Genomic DNA, 13,856 nt, shown 5'->3' with positions numbered 1-13,856 from the left:
TCCAAAAAAAAATAGTCCAAGGAGAAAAATAGTCCAAAATATATTTCCATCAAATAATAATTACCTCTCAATACCTACAATTTGGGTATTACCACCAAGGTGGCCCTCTCCCACGTCCAGCCTAACTCTTAACCTCCAAGGATAGGGACATCCAAGGAAGGGCCTCTTAAGATCTCAAACCTAAGGGGAGGTTCATATGGGAGAGTAATGTGGTATAAAATAATCTACTAGGAGGATATAAAAGCATATTTAGGAAAAAGAGTAAGAGATATGTTTCCCACCATTAAAAATGTGTTTGTAAGCCACTTTGTGCAACTGGTTTGACGAGGTGGAGAGCAAGGTATTCATTTTTAAAATAGATTCCAACTCGCATCAACCTAAATTACAGGCATTATTAAAGTGACATACACGTCCATATATTCACCAATGCAGAAAGTAAGAAAGCGAAAACTAAACTATGCAGAACACTGAAATCCTGCTCAGCTCCCCTATAGGGCTGAAGCTACACTAAGTGCCAACCAAAAAACTGACCACTGCAACCATAGGGATTAGAAAATTGATTTAGTTAACTTTTAGTTAAGTGTAGATTTCCCAAAGAATGTCCCCACGAGTGCCCCATTTCAGCTTTCACACTATGCAAATACTTAGAATGGAGGGGGGAAGGGAGAGATAGGAACGACACATTTTGTAAAGTCCAAAGGCCTACCCTTTGATACACTGAAAGTTAAATTGTGTAAAAGCAGTAGATTGACATAACTTCAGCAATGTTAACATCCCAGGACAAACATGCATTATCCTTTCAAAGCAAAAGATTTGCCCTTTTGCATGCCTACTTAGTACATAATTTATAATAGGTGTAAGATACTTGAATCAGCCAGATATGGGTAATCACAAAACAATCGTGTGCACTTTAAAGAACTGTGAACAGAATTCTTGGTTGATCGAAAGAATCTGCCTTTATTTATGTGCCACTTCTTCCAACATACACATGGCCCTCAAGGAAGCTTGCAGCCCACAAATATAAAGCAAAACTTCAATAAATGGAGAATTACAGTATAACCAGAATAACCAGAAACCTCTAAAAAAAACAGCAGCATACAGGAAATTGTGACAAATTAATAACTGTAATGTTTCCAATATCACGAGAATCTCAATTTCAGATTTTTTGTTGTTGTTCTATTTAGGAAATCTAGCATATACAGAAAAAAGAAAAAAGAAAAAACTACTCACTGTTAAAGAAAAGCCATCTTTAATGTAGTCCATACTACAGTTAAGTTTTATAAACAAAATAAACATTTCTGCCTTTAGTTTTAATTTGCAGCACCACAGATGAATATTTTCCCAGGAATCTTATCTCATTTAATTTTAGGAAAGCAAATTTCTAGTTCTTATTGACTCAGAAGATAGACTTGGAAATGCAATCTCAGAATGGAGATGATAGAGTAGGATTGCAAGTGCAAACCATGACTGGCCTTCCACATGTCCTTGCTAGCAGCAGCAGAATAGGTTGAGGAAAATAAGAAAATATATGGAAAACAGCTTACTTGAACAAACTATGCACAATTAATGCAGAATTCCAAATATCAAACAGAAAGATAAACAAATCATCTTGACAGTTTCGCTTACTAAAGTGTAGCCTGGCAGGCATTCACCTAATATTAAATACTTAGGGCGCAAACCAACTTGCATTTACACTGGGCTGAGGTGACTTGGATATGGTGGACCTCCAGCTGAGCTAGCTGGGTCCCAGCTCAGCAGGACTATGCCGGCATAACTCCCTCATCCCGACTCAGCCAGAGGTAGGCCGGAGAAGCCCAGCCCAGCATCTGGGAAGCCAGTGGAAGGCCTCCAAAAGGGGCATTTCAGAGGGATGTCTAAGAGGGACCAAGAGGGTGGACTTACACAATCTCCAGGTCCCATTTGGCTTTCCCCCCCCCGCAGCCCTCCATCATGGCAGCAGGTACACCAGCATCCTTCCTTCTAAGAGGTCTCTGAGCGGCAGCTGGATATGGTAGTGTCCTGTCCAGAGCCAGAAGGACGAGGATGAAACCTGGGAGCAAGTAAATCTCGTTTTATTAGAGTAATGGATACATCAAAGGCATTGCGCTTCATAGAAAACCCTGTGCTAACTCACTAGAATCCCTAACTATACTCTAGACATGCTCTGCAGCGTGTGAAAGAAGTTGACTCAACAACTCCCCACTGTGAGCGGCAAGCTTAAGTAGGGAACGTTTTCGAAAGTAATCTCTGACTCCTTCGTAATTCCTGTCTTTGCCCTGTCCGTTTCTCATGGCGGCAGGAGCGAGGGGACGGGGGCGTGTTTCTAACAGCTCATCAGAAGACACCTGCTCCTGAGCAACGGGCTCGAGGTCAGGTGCTGTGCCACACTGGTATCCTCCTGGGAACTGCTTGGCAAGGGAGGAGCTGGCACTGTCTCTGGAGCTTCCCCCAACAAGTCCTCTGCATCAGCTGGGGGCAGCGTGCTCTGTTCCTCGGAGAGTGCGCTACCCATGGGAACTGGCTGGAGTGCAGGCTGACCCCCTCCCGCAAGGTCCTGTGCAGTCTCAACAACTCCCAACTCTGCTTCTTCTGGCAGCGGAGGTGCCGAAACTCATGCCTCCCCCCTCCCTGTCCCTTCTGGGTTAGCTGAGGCTCAACAGGTAGCTCCTTCTGCAAGCTCCATCTTCACCAGTTTTGCTCCTGCCGGCCTCCAGCAAGTTGGATTGCTCTGTTAAACTACTAGTGGCTAAATTCTATAACTGGTTAAAAAAATAGAAGGGAGAAAAAACTATTTAATTTTTAGAAACCAATTACTCGGACTATAGTTAAAACTGCTTTTCTAAGAGACCAGTTTTCTTTCAAACCATCATTTAAATCCTTAAACATTTAACTTTTATTGCTTATGAAGGCTATGAACAGATTTTAGAACCAATTGCACACATCACAATGAAGCTGGCATTTTGAAAAGCTACCTTTCAACCACTTGCATTACAATCCACCCCGACAGCAACAGACGATAAAAAAAACCAAAATCCCTGATCACAGATAAACAGCAGTCTATTAATCATTTATCACTTAATTTCATCATCTCTATATGACTCCTATAAGGAAGAACATGATAGTACCCTTTTTACAGGTAGGAAACAATAGCTGAGAGCATGGAACTTGTTTAATGCCCAAGTAAGCTGGTTCTTCCACCTAGCCACACTGGCACTTTCTTTAAATGCTAGATTGCAATTCAACAGTGACAAGCCAGCACAATAGCCTCACAATAGCTGCAGCCCTACTAGTCAGAGGACATGATTTGGAGAGTCCCACAAATTTAATACACAAGATATTCTTGAGCTGGTGCATCAGTGGCTAAGAGACTGAGTTATGAGCCAGGCCAACCACAGTCCAAATCTTGCCTCAATTCACAAGGTGGCTTTAGACAAACAGCTATTCCCTAAGCCTCAGTCCTCATCAGAAATAGGAGGATACTACTACTCTTTGGAACTCCCTAACTACTGACATCAGGCAGGCACCTTTGCTGCATTCCTTTCAGTGCCTGCTTAAAACTATTTAGGCAAGCCTTTCCAGACACATAAGTGTTGGTCTGTTTTAATCTTTTACTTATTAGCTGTTTTAACTGTTTAAAGTATGTTTTTAATTACTTGTTTTCAACTGTTTAATTGATAATTTTAATGTTTTTATAGACCGCTTAGAGGTCTTTAGATTCAAGCGATATATAAATTTTGTTAAATAAAATAACCTTACAGGATTGCTGTAAGGATAACAAAGCGTATTATGTGTTTTTAACACTCAAGAACACTATACAAATGATAAGTGTAGTTCCACAACTATAGAGCCTATAGCTCTACAGACTACAAAGAGTAGATCCACAGAGCACAACAGGATAAGTCTCTGCTATGTTGTATAATGGGGAATGCTTACAGCTCACAGTTTGTCAGGTTTGCTATGTACCTCATCTAACTGCAGACAGTTTACTTTAATTTCATAAATGTAACAAACTGCTCAACACAGTGAGGGGTAGCTGAAGAACGGGCAATATTTTTGGCATGGTGTGGGTCATAAAGAAGGAAACCACAAACCTTGTACTTGCCAAATATTGGTAACCACTTCTCCACAGATGGCTGTGACTAAGACTCATATTACTCAGAATTAGCTCACATTAACATGCCTGGTGTAAATCCAGCCAATGTTATTCTGTGGACAGAGAGCTGGGCTTGGGTTCAAATCCCAACTTTGGCTATTAACTCAGTGGGTGGTTTTGGACAAGACATTCACTTGTGTCTGCAAAATGAGAACAATGGTCATCCCCAAAGGCCTCTCATGAAAATGCATAAAATGCTTGCAAACAGACTTGCAATACGTAAGTGATAAAAAACATCAATAATAATCCTCAGGATATATTACAGTAACCTGAGTTCTAGTTCTACAATGCATATATCATTAGTGTAGTACATCACTTGGACCCAAGCAACAGTGAAGTACAGCATTCCTAACATTGCTTTTCTTATCATGGCACTGTACACACAGTATTCAGAAAGCAAAAGAAAATAAAAAGGTAGGCAATGATGGTATCTATAAAAATAAGGAATGAATTCATGCTCAAGTAAAACCAGAGTTTAAAAAAACCTTTGGTCCTATGTTCTTGAAGTTGCAAAAATACTATTTCTCAATTCCTATTGGGATATGTTTTAGAAAGCCAGAGGTCAGATTTTTTTTAATAAAAAGACACTGTGCTTGTCAAGTAATAAACATAATAAGCTGTTGAATAACAGCTTGCTATTTATTTTTTTAAATGTTGATACTAAACACAGACCCATATAAGACAACACTCTCTTCAGCAGGTCCTGGCAATGGTATATTATCAGGTGACTTAAGGATGGTCAATTTGTGAAAAACAAGGCAATGCCACAAAAGGAATTTTGTTTGCTTGTTTCTAGGAGCGTTTTTGCAAACAATGGAAAAAAGCAAGATGAAGTAGGCAGCATTGACCCACAGCTGCCAAAAGAGCAAGGGAACCCTTTACACTCATTTTACTGTAGAAGAAAAAAATGATCTGATGTACAGACACCAAAGCTCCCTTCAATGCTATCTATTAGTTACCAACAAGCCACAACTGAAAATGCTTAGATATCCATCTTTGCATCCATCCTTGCACCCTTCAGGAGTTTAAGCTGGGCACCTACCAAAACCTAAAAGGTAACTACAACATATGTAAAGATACACAGAATGGGAAAGGATCATTGCCCAACGGTATAGCAGATGTCCCGACATCTCCAGGCAGGGCTGAGAAAGACCAGTCTGAAACCCTGAAGAGTTGCTATCACTGTAGACTACATGTGGGGAACCTTTGGTCCTCCAGATGTTGCTGAACTACAATTCCCATAAGCCCCAGCCAACATGTCCAATGGCCAGGGATGCTGGGAATGGTAGGTCAGCAACATTTGAAGGTCCAAAGGTTCCACACAACTGGTGTAGACAATACTGAGCTAGATGAACCAATGGTCTGATCTGATATAAGGCAATTTCCTGTTTTCTTGAAGGAAACCCTGAAGGAGAGCATCAGCAGAATCAGAAATAGTCCCAAGAGCTACACCACTTGTCATTTAACCCTTTTTGTGATGCGCTAAGAGGGTGAGGGGACAAGTGAGGAGAGATAAAAAGTGGCAGTTCTGCCACCACAAAAGGAAAGCAGAAGAAACTGATAGCAAGCCAAAGAGAGGTTAAGTGGGAATTGCTTACTGAAGGTCTATTAGAAGGTATGCAGCTGGGCTTTATTCCTGCCTTACCCCAGTGAAATATTGGTTGTGTTGTTTTGAGCAAAGAGGTTAACATCTGAAGCCATTCCACATACTACATAACAACAGATCTTAACTTTGTCACTCAGTGTACACACCCAAGAAGGACCTGAAGCCAATCCTGGCTCTCGCACGGACGCTTGCAGTTGATTTGCATGGTCCAATGGCAGCCCATCTTGCACAATTACCATATATACTGTACATGGGAATATGACCAGAACTTTCTTCCCCAAAAGCATACTGCAGGGATGTCAAACCAGATCAGCCTGGTTTCCCCTCATGTCAAAGTTATGTGTTTCATGCAACTGCATGTAATGATAACCTGATGGATCTTTTAGAAAAACTGCTTTCAGATGGGGCACTCAGCAATGGAGATGCAGTGGGACACTTAAACCACAATACTTCCTCAACTGGCTTCCCCACCCCACTACACAAAGGGTTTCAGATGCATGCTTGGAGGATATGCACATACTTTAAAGCAGTGTTCCTTTATCCTCGGCCCTCTTCCCATCACAGCCAATGAATCCATCCATGTTCCTTCCCTGCCACATACCCACTGTAAAGAAGGTGATATTACAATTACTCACCATAGTGTAAATATACCACTATTTATTTTAATGACTGCAAACACAAGAGTAACTTTAAAAAAAAATGGAGCAATTACCATATAAAACAGATTACTCAATGTTAGTCCAGCTACTGATAGTCCATTTAAATCTCTAACATGCTTCTTTGTGTACTCATTGTTAAAATCATGAGAAAATTGCACTCAACTACCTAAAGCTTAAATTTAAAATAGGAAGTTCTACCTGGAGTCTATGCAGACACTGAAGCAATCACTCAGCATAAATACTAGCTTACATTGTTTGGCCAGTCCAGATTATGTGTTGAATTTGAGCAATTCAAATTTATCTAATTCATTTCAATTATGAATTAAAATACAATTTAAAAGTATTTATATCTAAAATCATATTTAAAACAGTTTAGATCAATTATTCTGGAATGAAGATTATTTTAATGTAAAAAAACTATTTGGCAAAACTTGTTCACCCTGTTTCACTGCTTTTACTTCTGCTCTGGGAATATCAGCTTTTAAACTACACAGATTGCTGAACCCAAAGTTCCACCCATTGCCACATCAGTCCTCAACACCCCTAACAAATCTATATGCTACAAAACCATACGTTTTGCATCCAGGATAAAGTAGCAGACATGCAAGCACATCCACTTCATTCATACTACAAAACTAGAATGCTTTTATACTGCAGAAACTGAATTTCCTTCTTCCTTCTTTCCACACCCCAGAAAAATGAGCATTTATGTATTTAAAAGACTGATATCCTTCAACCCTATCAGATGATACTTGAGGCAACTTAGATAATAGATTTAAAAACTAATAATGGAATATAAAATGATTAAAATTATAAATGGTACACTGTAATTTCGTTCTGTGTGATATTTTATTTTCAAACTCTGAAACTCAAAATCAAGTATTGTAAGGTGACATTGGTTTTATGTTGAGAAATGTTTGTCTCATGGAAATGGCCTGCCTTCAAGTCGCTTCTGACTTATGGTGACCCTATGAATAGGATTTTCATGGTAAGTGGTATTCAGAGGTGGTTTACCATTGCCTTCCTCTGAGGCTGAGAGGCAGTGACTGGCTCAAGGTCATCCAGTGAGCTTCATGGTTGTGTGGGGATTCGAACCCTGGTCTCCCAGGTCGTAGTCCAACACTCTAACCACTACGCCACACTGGCTCTCAACTGAAACAGGTTGCTTGCATAAGTATTCAACCTCTGTGCTGTGGAAGCTCCCAGTTTACACAGATGAAAGAAATTGCCCTATCCAGGACAAAATTACCTTATCATTGGCCTCCACCTGTGAACCATTAAAGTTGCTGTCACATTGTCAGGGTAAAACCCCACTGTTGAAGGATTATTGGTCAGGCTGTGGATCTGAAGGAAAATGAAGACCAAAGAGCCTTCTACAGAAGAGATAACGTAATACAAATGCACAGATTAGGAAAAGGGTACAAAGTAATGTCTAAGTGTTTGGATATCCCAGTGAGTACAGTTGGATCAAAAATCAGAAAGTGGAAGCTGCATCACACCACCCAGGCACTGCCAAGAAAAGGCCGTCCCTCAAAACTCAGCGCTTGAACAAGAAGGAGACTTGTGAGCGAAGCCACAGAGAGGCCAACAATCACTTTGAAGGAGTTACAGAGTTCAGTGGCTAGGAGTGGAGTAATGGTACACCAGTCAACCATATCAAGAGCTCTGTATAACACAGGCCTGTATGGGAAGGTGGTAAGAAAGAAGCCGTTACTCAAAAAGTACCATCTGAAAGCACAGAAAGCATGAGAGTACCCCAGCTGTGATGTGGGGAAAAGTTTTGTGGTCAGATGAAACCAAGATAGAGCTTTCTGGCCAAAAGTCAAGCTATGTGTGGCGTAAACCTAACACTGCCACATACCTCAAGACACACCATCCCTACAGTGAAGTATGATAGTGGCAGCATCATGCTGTGGGGATGCTTCTCATCTGCAGGGACTGGGCATCTTGTTAAAATGGAAGGAAGAATGGATGGAGCAAAATACAGGGAAATACTGCAAGAGAACCTGCTTTAGTCCGCTAAAAACTGAAGCTTGGGAGGAAACCCACTTTTCAGCAGGACAAATGATCCCAAGCACAAGGCCAAAGCAACACTGGAGTGGCTCAAGAATAAAAAGATGAATGTCCTACAGTCACCCAATCAAAGCACTGATCTTAATCCTATTGAGAATCTGTGGCGCTCTTTGAAAATTGTGGTCAACAAGCAATGTCAAACCAACCAGAATGACCTGGAGTGAATCTGCCAAGAAGAATAGGCCAAGATCCCTCCGACACTGTGTGCAAAGCTGGTACATACCCACCCCAAAAGACCTAAAGCTGTTATTGCAGCAAAAGGTGGCTCTAGCAAGTATTAATATGCGGGGGTTGAATAATTAATGCAAGCAACATTTTTATATTTCTTACAAACATTTCCCAGCATAAAACCAATGTCAGCTTACAATAATTGATTTTGAGTTTCAGTGCTTCCAAATAAAATATCATACAGAAGAAATTTACAATGTACCATTTGTAATTCAGTAATATGAGAGCATTGGTGAGGGATCTGATTATTTTTGCAAGGCACCGTATATTGTTAAATTCTGCCAAAAGGATAAATAAAGCCTTATTTTAAAAGTTGGTGCCAGGAAGATGTGTTTGGAGACGGTGTTCCACAGTTCAGACACCACAATAGCCCATGGCTAACCATCTACCTAGCTGCCAAAGATTGGGGGAGGATCCAATTTAGAGCCACAATCTTAGTAATGGGCAGCATGTTCATACAGGAGAAAGCAGTCCTTCAGACAGAGAGCTGGAAATGGCCTGAGGTCAGGTAAAATAAAAATAGCACTTTGAACAGCCACAGAAAGAAACTAGTAAAGGTTTTTCAATCACGTAACTGGAGACCCTAGAGTACCTCACAAAATATTAAGGAGGGCATAATGAAGAGAGTCCATATTTATCCAAAACGTAAAGGACATTCATATGTTGTTTGAAGCTCAACAACAACAAAATCCCTCTTACTTTCTTTTCTTCCCTCCCATTCAATGGGCAGGCGAGTGAAATGAATTAAGTCTTTTCCCTTCCAGAGATTAACAGCCAGGTGAAACAAAACAGTCAAAACTGGCAGTTGTGTTCAGAAAGCTACAGCCCTGGTACCACTGCCACAACTTTTCTACCATATTGTTGCTGTGTGCTTTCACTTTTAACACACTGAAAGTGCACACAATGAAAGTTAATAGCCAAAAAATAAGTAACAAAGACTACTACCATAAATGAGGGAGCTATATAGAGCTAAAGCAGCGAAACTCAGAATGAGAAGCCCTTTTGAGAAGGCTGTCCTGCCAACGCACAGGACACCCTAAGGATAATAGGGGGATTCAATTTCCTAATAATTCCCTACCAAACACAATCCAAAGCAAAATCATCCCCTTCTAGGCTGAGCAGCTCCTGTGAGGTGACACATTTTGTGAGAATAATCCTCCCATAATGAACAAAGGCCCCAAATGACACTGTCCATGCAGATTATTATTATTACAGCTGAGATAACAGCACTTTAAAACTAACAGAAAGTGTGTCCTGTTGCTATCGTAGTCATATAGAACAACAGACTAGCTAATCTGGTTAATCCAGGTCAAATCCACTTCAGGATATACACTAGTGAATTCAATTAGAATTCATTCCATGCCATCCATTTGGGGAGAAAATATACATTTATTCCAAGGCAAAGAGCGATCCTATTTCTTATTCACATGAATGTTTCCCAAGAGTATATAAAGATGCCAAATCTGTATAGATTGTGCTAAACAAAATCAAAATAGGCTCCTAGACAGTGCTGGGAAAATATTTTGAATTCCTAGGTACCAACCTGTCAGACAAGTGTCTTCAGTTGCTAGCTACCAAGTTGCCTTTGAGATTTCAATTAGAATTGCCCACTTTCTACCACTGAAATCACAAGGCTCAGCAAACTGCTGTTTTTCCAATATGTATGTTCTCAGGATACTGAATTCTGGACTCACCTTCTGTGACATGAAATACATACCGATTACCTCTGGCTATCTGGGAACTAAGAGGCTTGACATCATGGGGAGCTTCCTGTACTTCTAGCTGGGAAGTTTCCTTGCATAAAGATTTCCTACGCAGACGTTCAAAAAACAGGGTGGCCCACAAATAAGTTGAAAGAGAATAGATTTTTTAAACATTGGTGTTTTTTGTTTTTAATGTTAACATATAAAACACATTATATAACAATATATGCTTTATATAACTAGTATAGAGAGACTGATGTTCAAGTCATTCCCTTCTCCATTTCCCACATTAACCATACAAATTCTGTAAGTTTGGACATCAAAACGACATACAATATTTTGTCAAACTCAAATTTTTCCAGTGGGCATTATCACTGTGCACCATTTTGGGGACAATTTAACATATTTGCTGTTTGTATTAATAGTCAATACAAATCACAACACATTTCAATAAATGCCTTAATCAGGGGCAACCATTTGAAGTTTATATAATAGAACTTTAAATGGCTGCTCTCATGAAGGCATTTATCGAAATGTGCAGTACAACTTAATTTTATTAAGACATGCTTCCTAAGAGGTTGAGTTCATGCAGAACATGCTTTCTCACCATTCAGCCCACCACAACTGCCATGACAGCATGTGCAAGATCAACTGTGCACAATGTCTGTGTGGATGGAGGGAAGGGGGCTTGGGTGCACTGAGCATGCCCCAAACTGCATATGGGCATGCTAAAAGAAATATAAAAAGCAATCGAGGATGTTCCTCCATCTAGTGCAGCACCATCTATTTCAATTGACAATGAAGAAAAAAGGTCTTTCCCAACACCTACTACCAGACCCTTGAGGCTTAACATGGCAGAAATTGAACCTGGGATCTTTGCATGCAAAGCTATACCACAACTCACAATTTCCCCTTTAAAAATGCCCAACCCATATACTACTAACAAACCCAAGGGCTTAATTTTCATTCTAATCAGGCACTTAGGTCTGACACTTCTTTTAACTTCCCTTGTTCCTCATTCAAAATTTCTAGTCGTGCTCTAATATCAACACCTGCACGTGGAAAATACTTTACAGTCTCTCTTATCCTTCCAGTTTCCCAACTGCCATTCAAAGCGATGCTCCTTTCTAAACTACACATGTTCAATCTATTCTTACTGGCTTCTCAACACAGAAGTCAAAGGTCCATCATTGCCCAATGGAACAACTTGTTATTTGAAAAAGGTCAACCTGAGGCAGCCATTTCATATTGGGTCTGTCAAGGGACAAAGGTTAATAAAAGAGCAATTGTTTCCAGTGTTTGTAACAAAAAAATAAAGTTACTTTTTTGTTGTTGCTTGCTCAGAACTGTAGCACTTTCCTTAGGCATTTTGTGTTGACACCTACAAACAGTCACTATATACCTCCAAAAAGATATTGTGATGCTGGACAAAGTGCAGCAAAGGGCAACCAACCAAGATGATCAGCAAGCTGGAGCAACTCCTCTATGAGGAAAGGTTACAGCATTTGGGGCTTAGTTTTTAGGGGGAAGAGAGTAAAGAGAGACATGATAGAGGCTGGTATAAAAGTATACATGGGTGAGGAAAGTGGATAGAGATGTTTTTCTCCCACTCTCATGATGCAAGAACCTGAAGTCATCCAGTGAAGATGAATGTTGGGAGATTCAGGACAAACATAAAATACTTCTTCACATGGGATATAGTTGTACTATGGAATTAGCTCCTACAAGATGCACTGATGGTCATCAAATTGGATAACTTTAAAATGGGATTAGACAAATTAATGGCTATGTTCCAGTATCAGAGGCAGTATATACCTCTATACCAGCTGCTAAGTATCAGAAATGAGAAAAGTGCTGTTGAACTCATGTGGGCTCCCCATAGCAATCTGGTTGGCTGCTGTGAGAACATGATGCTAGACTAGATGGTCCTTTGATTTGATCTTTTTATATTCTTAAGAGGTTTCTTTGTTTGCTGACCTGCAACTTATGCATGGATGAGGATAGCAAAATTGTTCTTAACTTGGCATACAACATGCAGCTTCAACATTGGAAAAACCATCTTCACGACTCCACTCAGAGAGGCAGGTAATGTGTGAAGCGGTCATAAATGGCTCATCTCTCTTCTAAAATATATTGTAAGTTTATCTTGCAAATGCAGAGCCTGAAAGAAGACACTTTAAGCTAGCTACATGCTTTGAATTGTGAATGGATTTTTATACAGTGTTGCCAAAATGGGGAAAATTGTGGGCAATTCCTAACTGCTAGATGTCATTTATTTTATTTATTTGTAAAATCTCTATTGTAACACAATCTCAGGGTGAGTTACAACACATAAAATCAAGCAATAAAAATATTCAAAATATACAAATATTTTCTTGGTTTTTTACTTGTATGTTCAGTTTTACATTAAAGAGTCTCCATTTAAACAAAAATATCAGCAACTTTATTTTCTTGAAGCTGTTCTTCTCAATGCAATTGCAGAAAAAGGGATGGACTTGTCCATTCCTCTTCTGCCAGTCCTCTTGTTATCCATGCTGGTTGTGGAGGGCGGGAAAGCCAACCCTCAGCTCTGTTCCTTCTCTGTCCTCCTATTTGGTACAAAGCAGGGGAGCTAATGAAGGTGTCTCATTCTCACAAGTACCTCCCCTTCAGGGGGCGTGGTTTGGCTAGCAACCAAGATGGACACATGAAGCTTTAGCTCTCCTGACTTTGGGGCCTAATTAGTTGTCAAACGCAGAGCTTGGAAAAGTTACTTTTTTAAACTACAACTCCCATCAGACCCAGCCAGCATGACCACTGGATTGGGCTGATGGGAGTTGTAGTTCAAAAAAGTAACTTTTCCAAGCTCTGGTAGATGAAACAGACACGCAATTTACAATATTTGGGTAATGAAGCATGGTGCTGATTTTCTTTGGATGCAACCCAGCACTAGTGCTTACTTCTCAGAGCACCTCAGTTCTGAGTCTTAGATAGCGAGGATGATATTCAGATGGGCAAGGGAGCAAGCCCCCAAAATCGACAAAAATGGTGCAGCTTGGAGAAGCCCCTAAAAAGCTGCCAGATTATCTCCAATAGTTTCAGAGGGAGCTAAACGCTGACTGGGCCATTAAGATGCAACCAACTAAGACTCAGCTGAGCAAATTTATTTCATAAGTGAAGGAAGTGGCAGTCACTGCGGACCCAGCCATGGAACTCAACCTGAAGCATCAGGAAAAAATGAGAAAATCTTGACCGTGATTCGCTGAAGAATGAGGATGAGCAGAATTGCAATAGTAAGCAGAACATTAGGATCCATGGGGTGAAAGATGGTCTGGAAGGGAGAAATACAGCTGCCTTCCTCATTCAGGTGCATAAATGGTGCTATAAAGAACCTCCGCTTCCTCTCCCCCACAACCTCTGCACTCCTCTAAATCTGCTCCAGAGGGTTGCAAGAG

The 13,856-nt window shown here is 40.4% G+C and overlaps 1 protein-coding gene across 12 annotated transcripts in view; it reads right to left on the bottom strand.

Moving 5' to 3' along the window:
- The window catches only part of MICAL3 (microtubule associated monooxygenase, calponin and LIM domain containing 3), a 273,115-nt gene that overhangs the window by 222,624 nt on the left and 36,635 nt on the right, over positions 1–13,856 (bottom strand). The window contains exon 2 of one of the 12 annotated variants that reach the window (XM_061638558.1): positions 10,414–10,529. The exons of 10 other annotated variants lie outside the window; for them this stretch is intronic. The gene's annotated coding sequence lies outside the window, so the exon portion shown is untranslated. The remainder of the gene's footprint in view (positions 1–10,413; positions 10,530–13,856) is intronic. One more of the 12 variants, XM_061638559.1, reaches the window with a different exon arrangement.

Source organism: Rhineura floridana, chromosome 8 (genome assembly GCF_030035675.1).
Source record: "Rhineura floridana isolate rRhiFlo1 chromosome 8, rRhiFlo1.hap2, whole genome shotgun sequence".
Lineage (NCBI taxonomy): Eukaryota > Metazoa > Chordata > Lepidosauria > Squamata > Rhineuridae > Rhineura > Rhineura floridana.
Note: the sequence above shows the minus strand (reverse complement) of the source record. Positions and strands in the feature narration are given on the sequence as shown.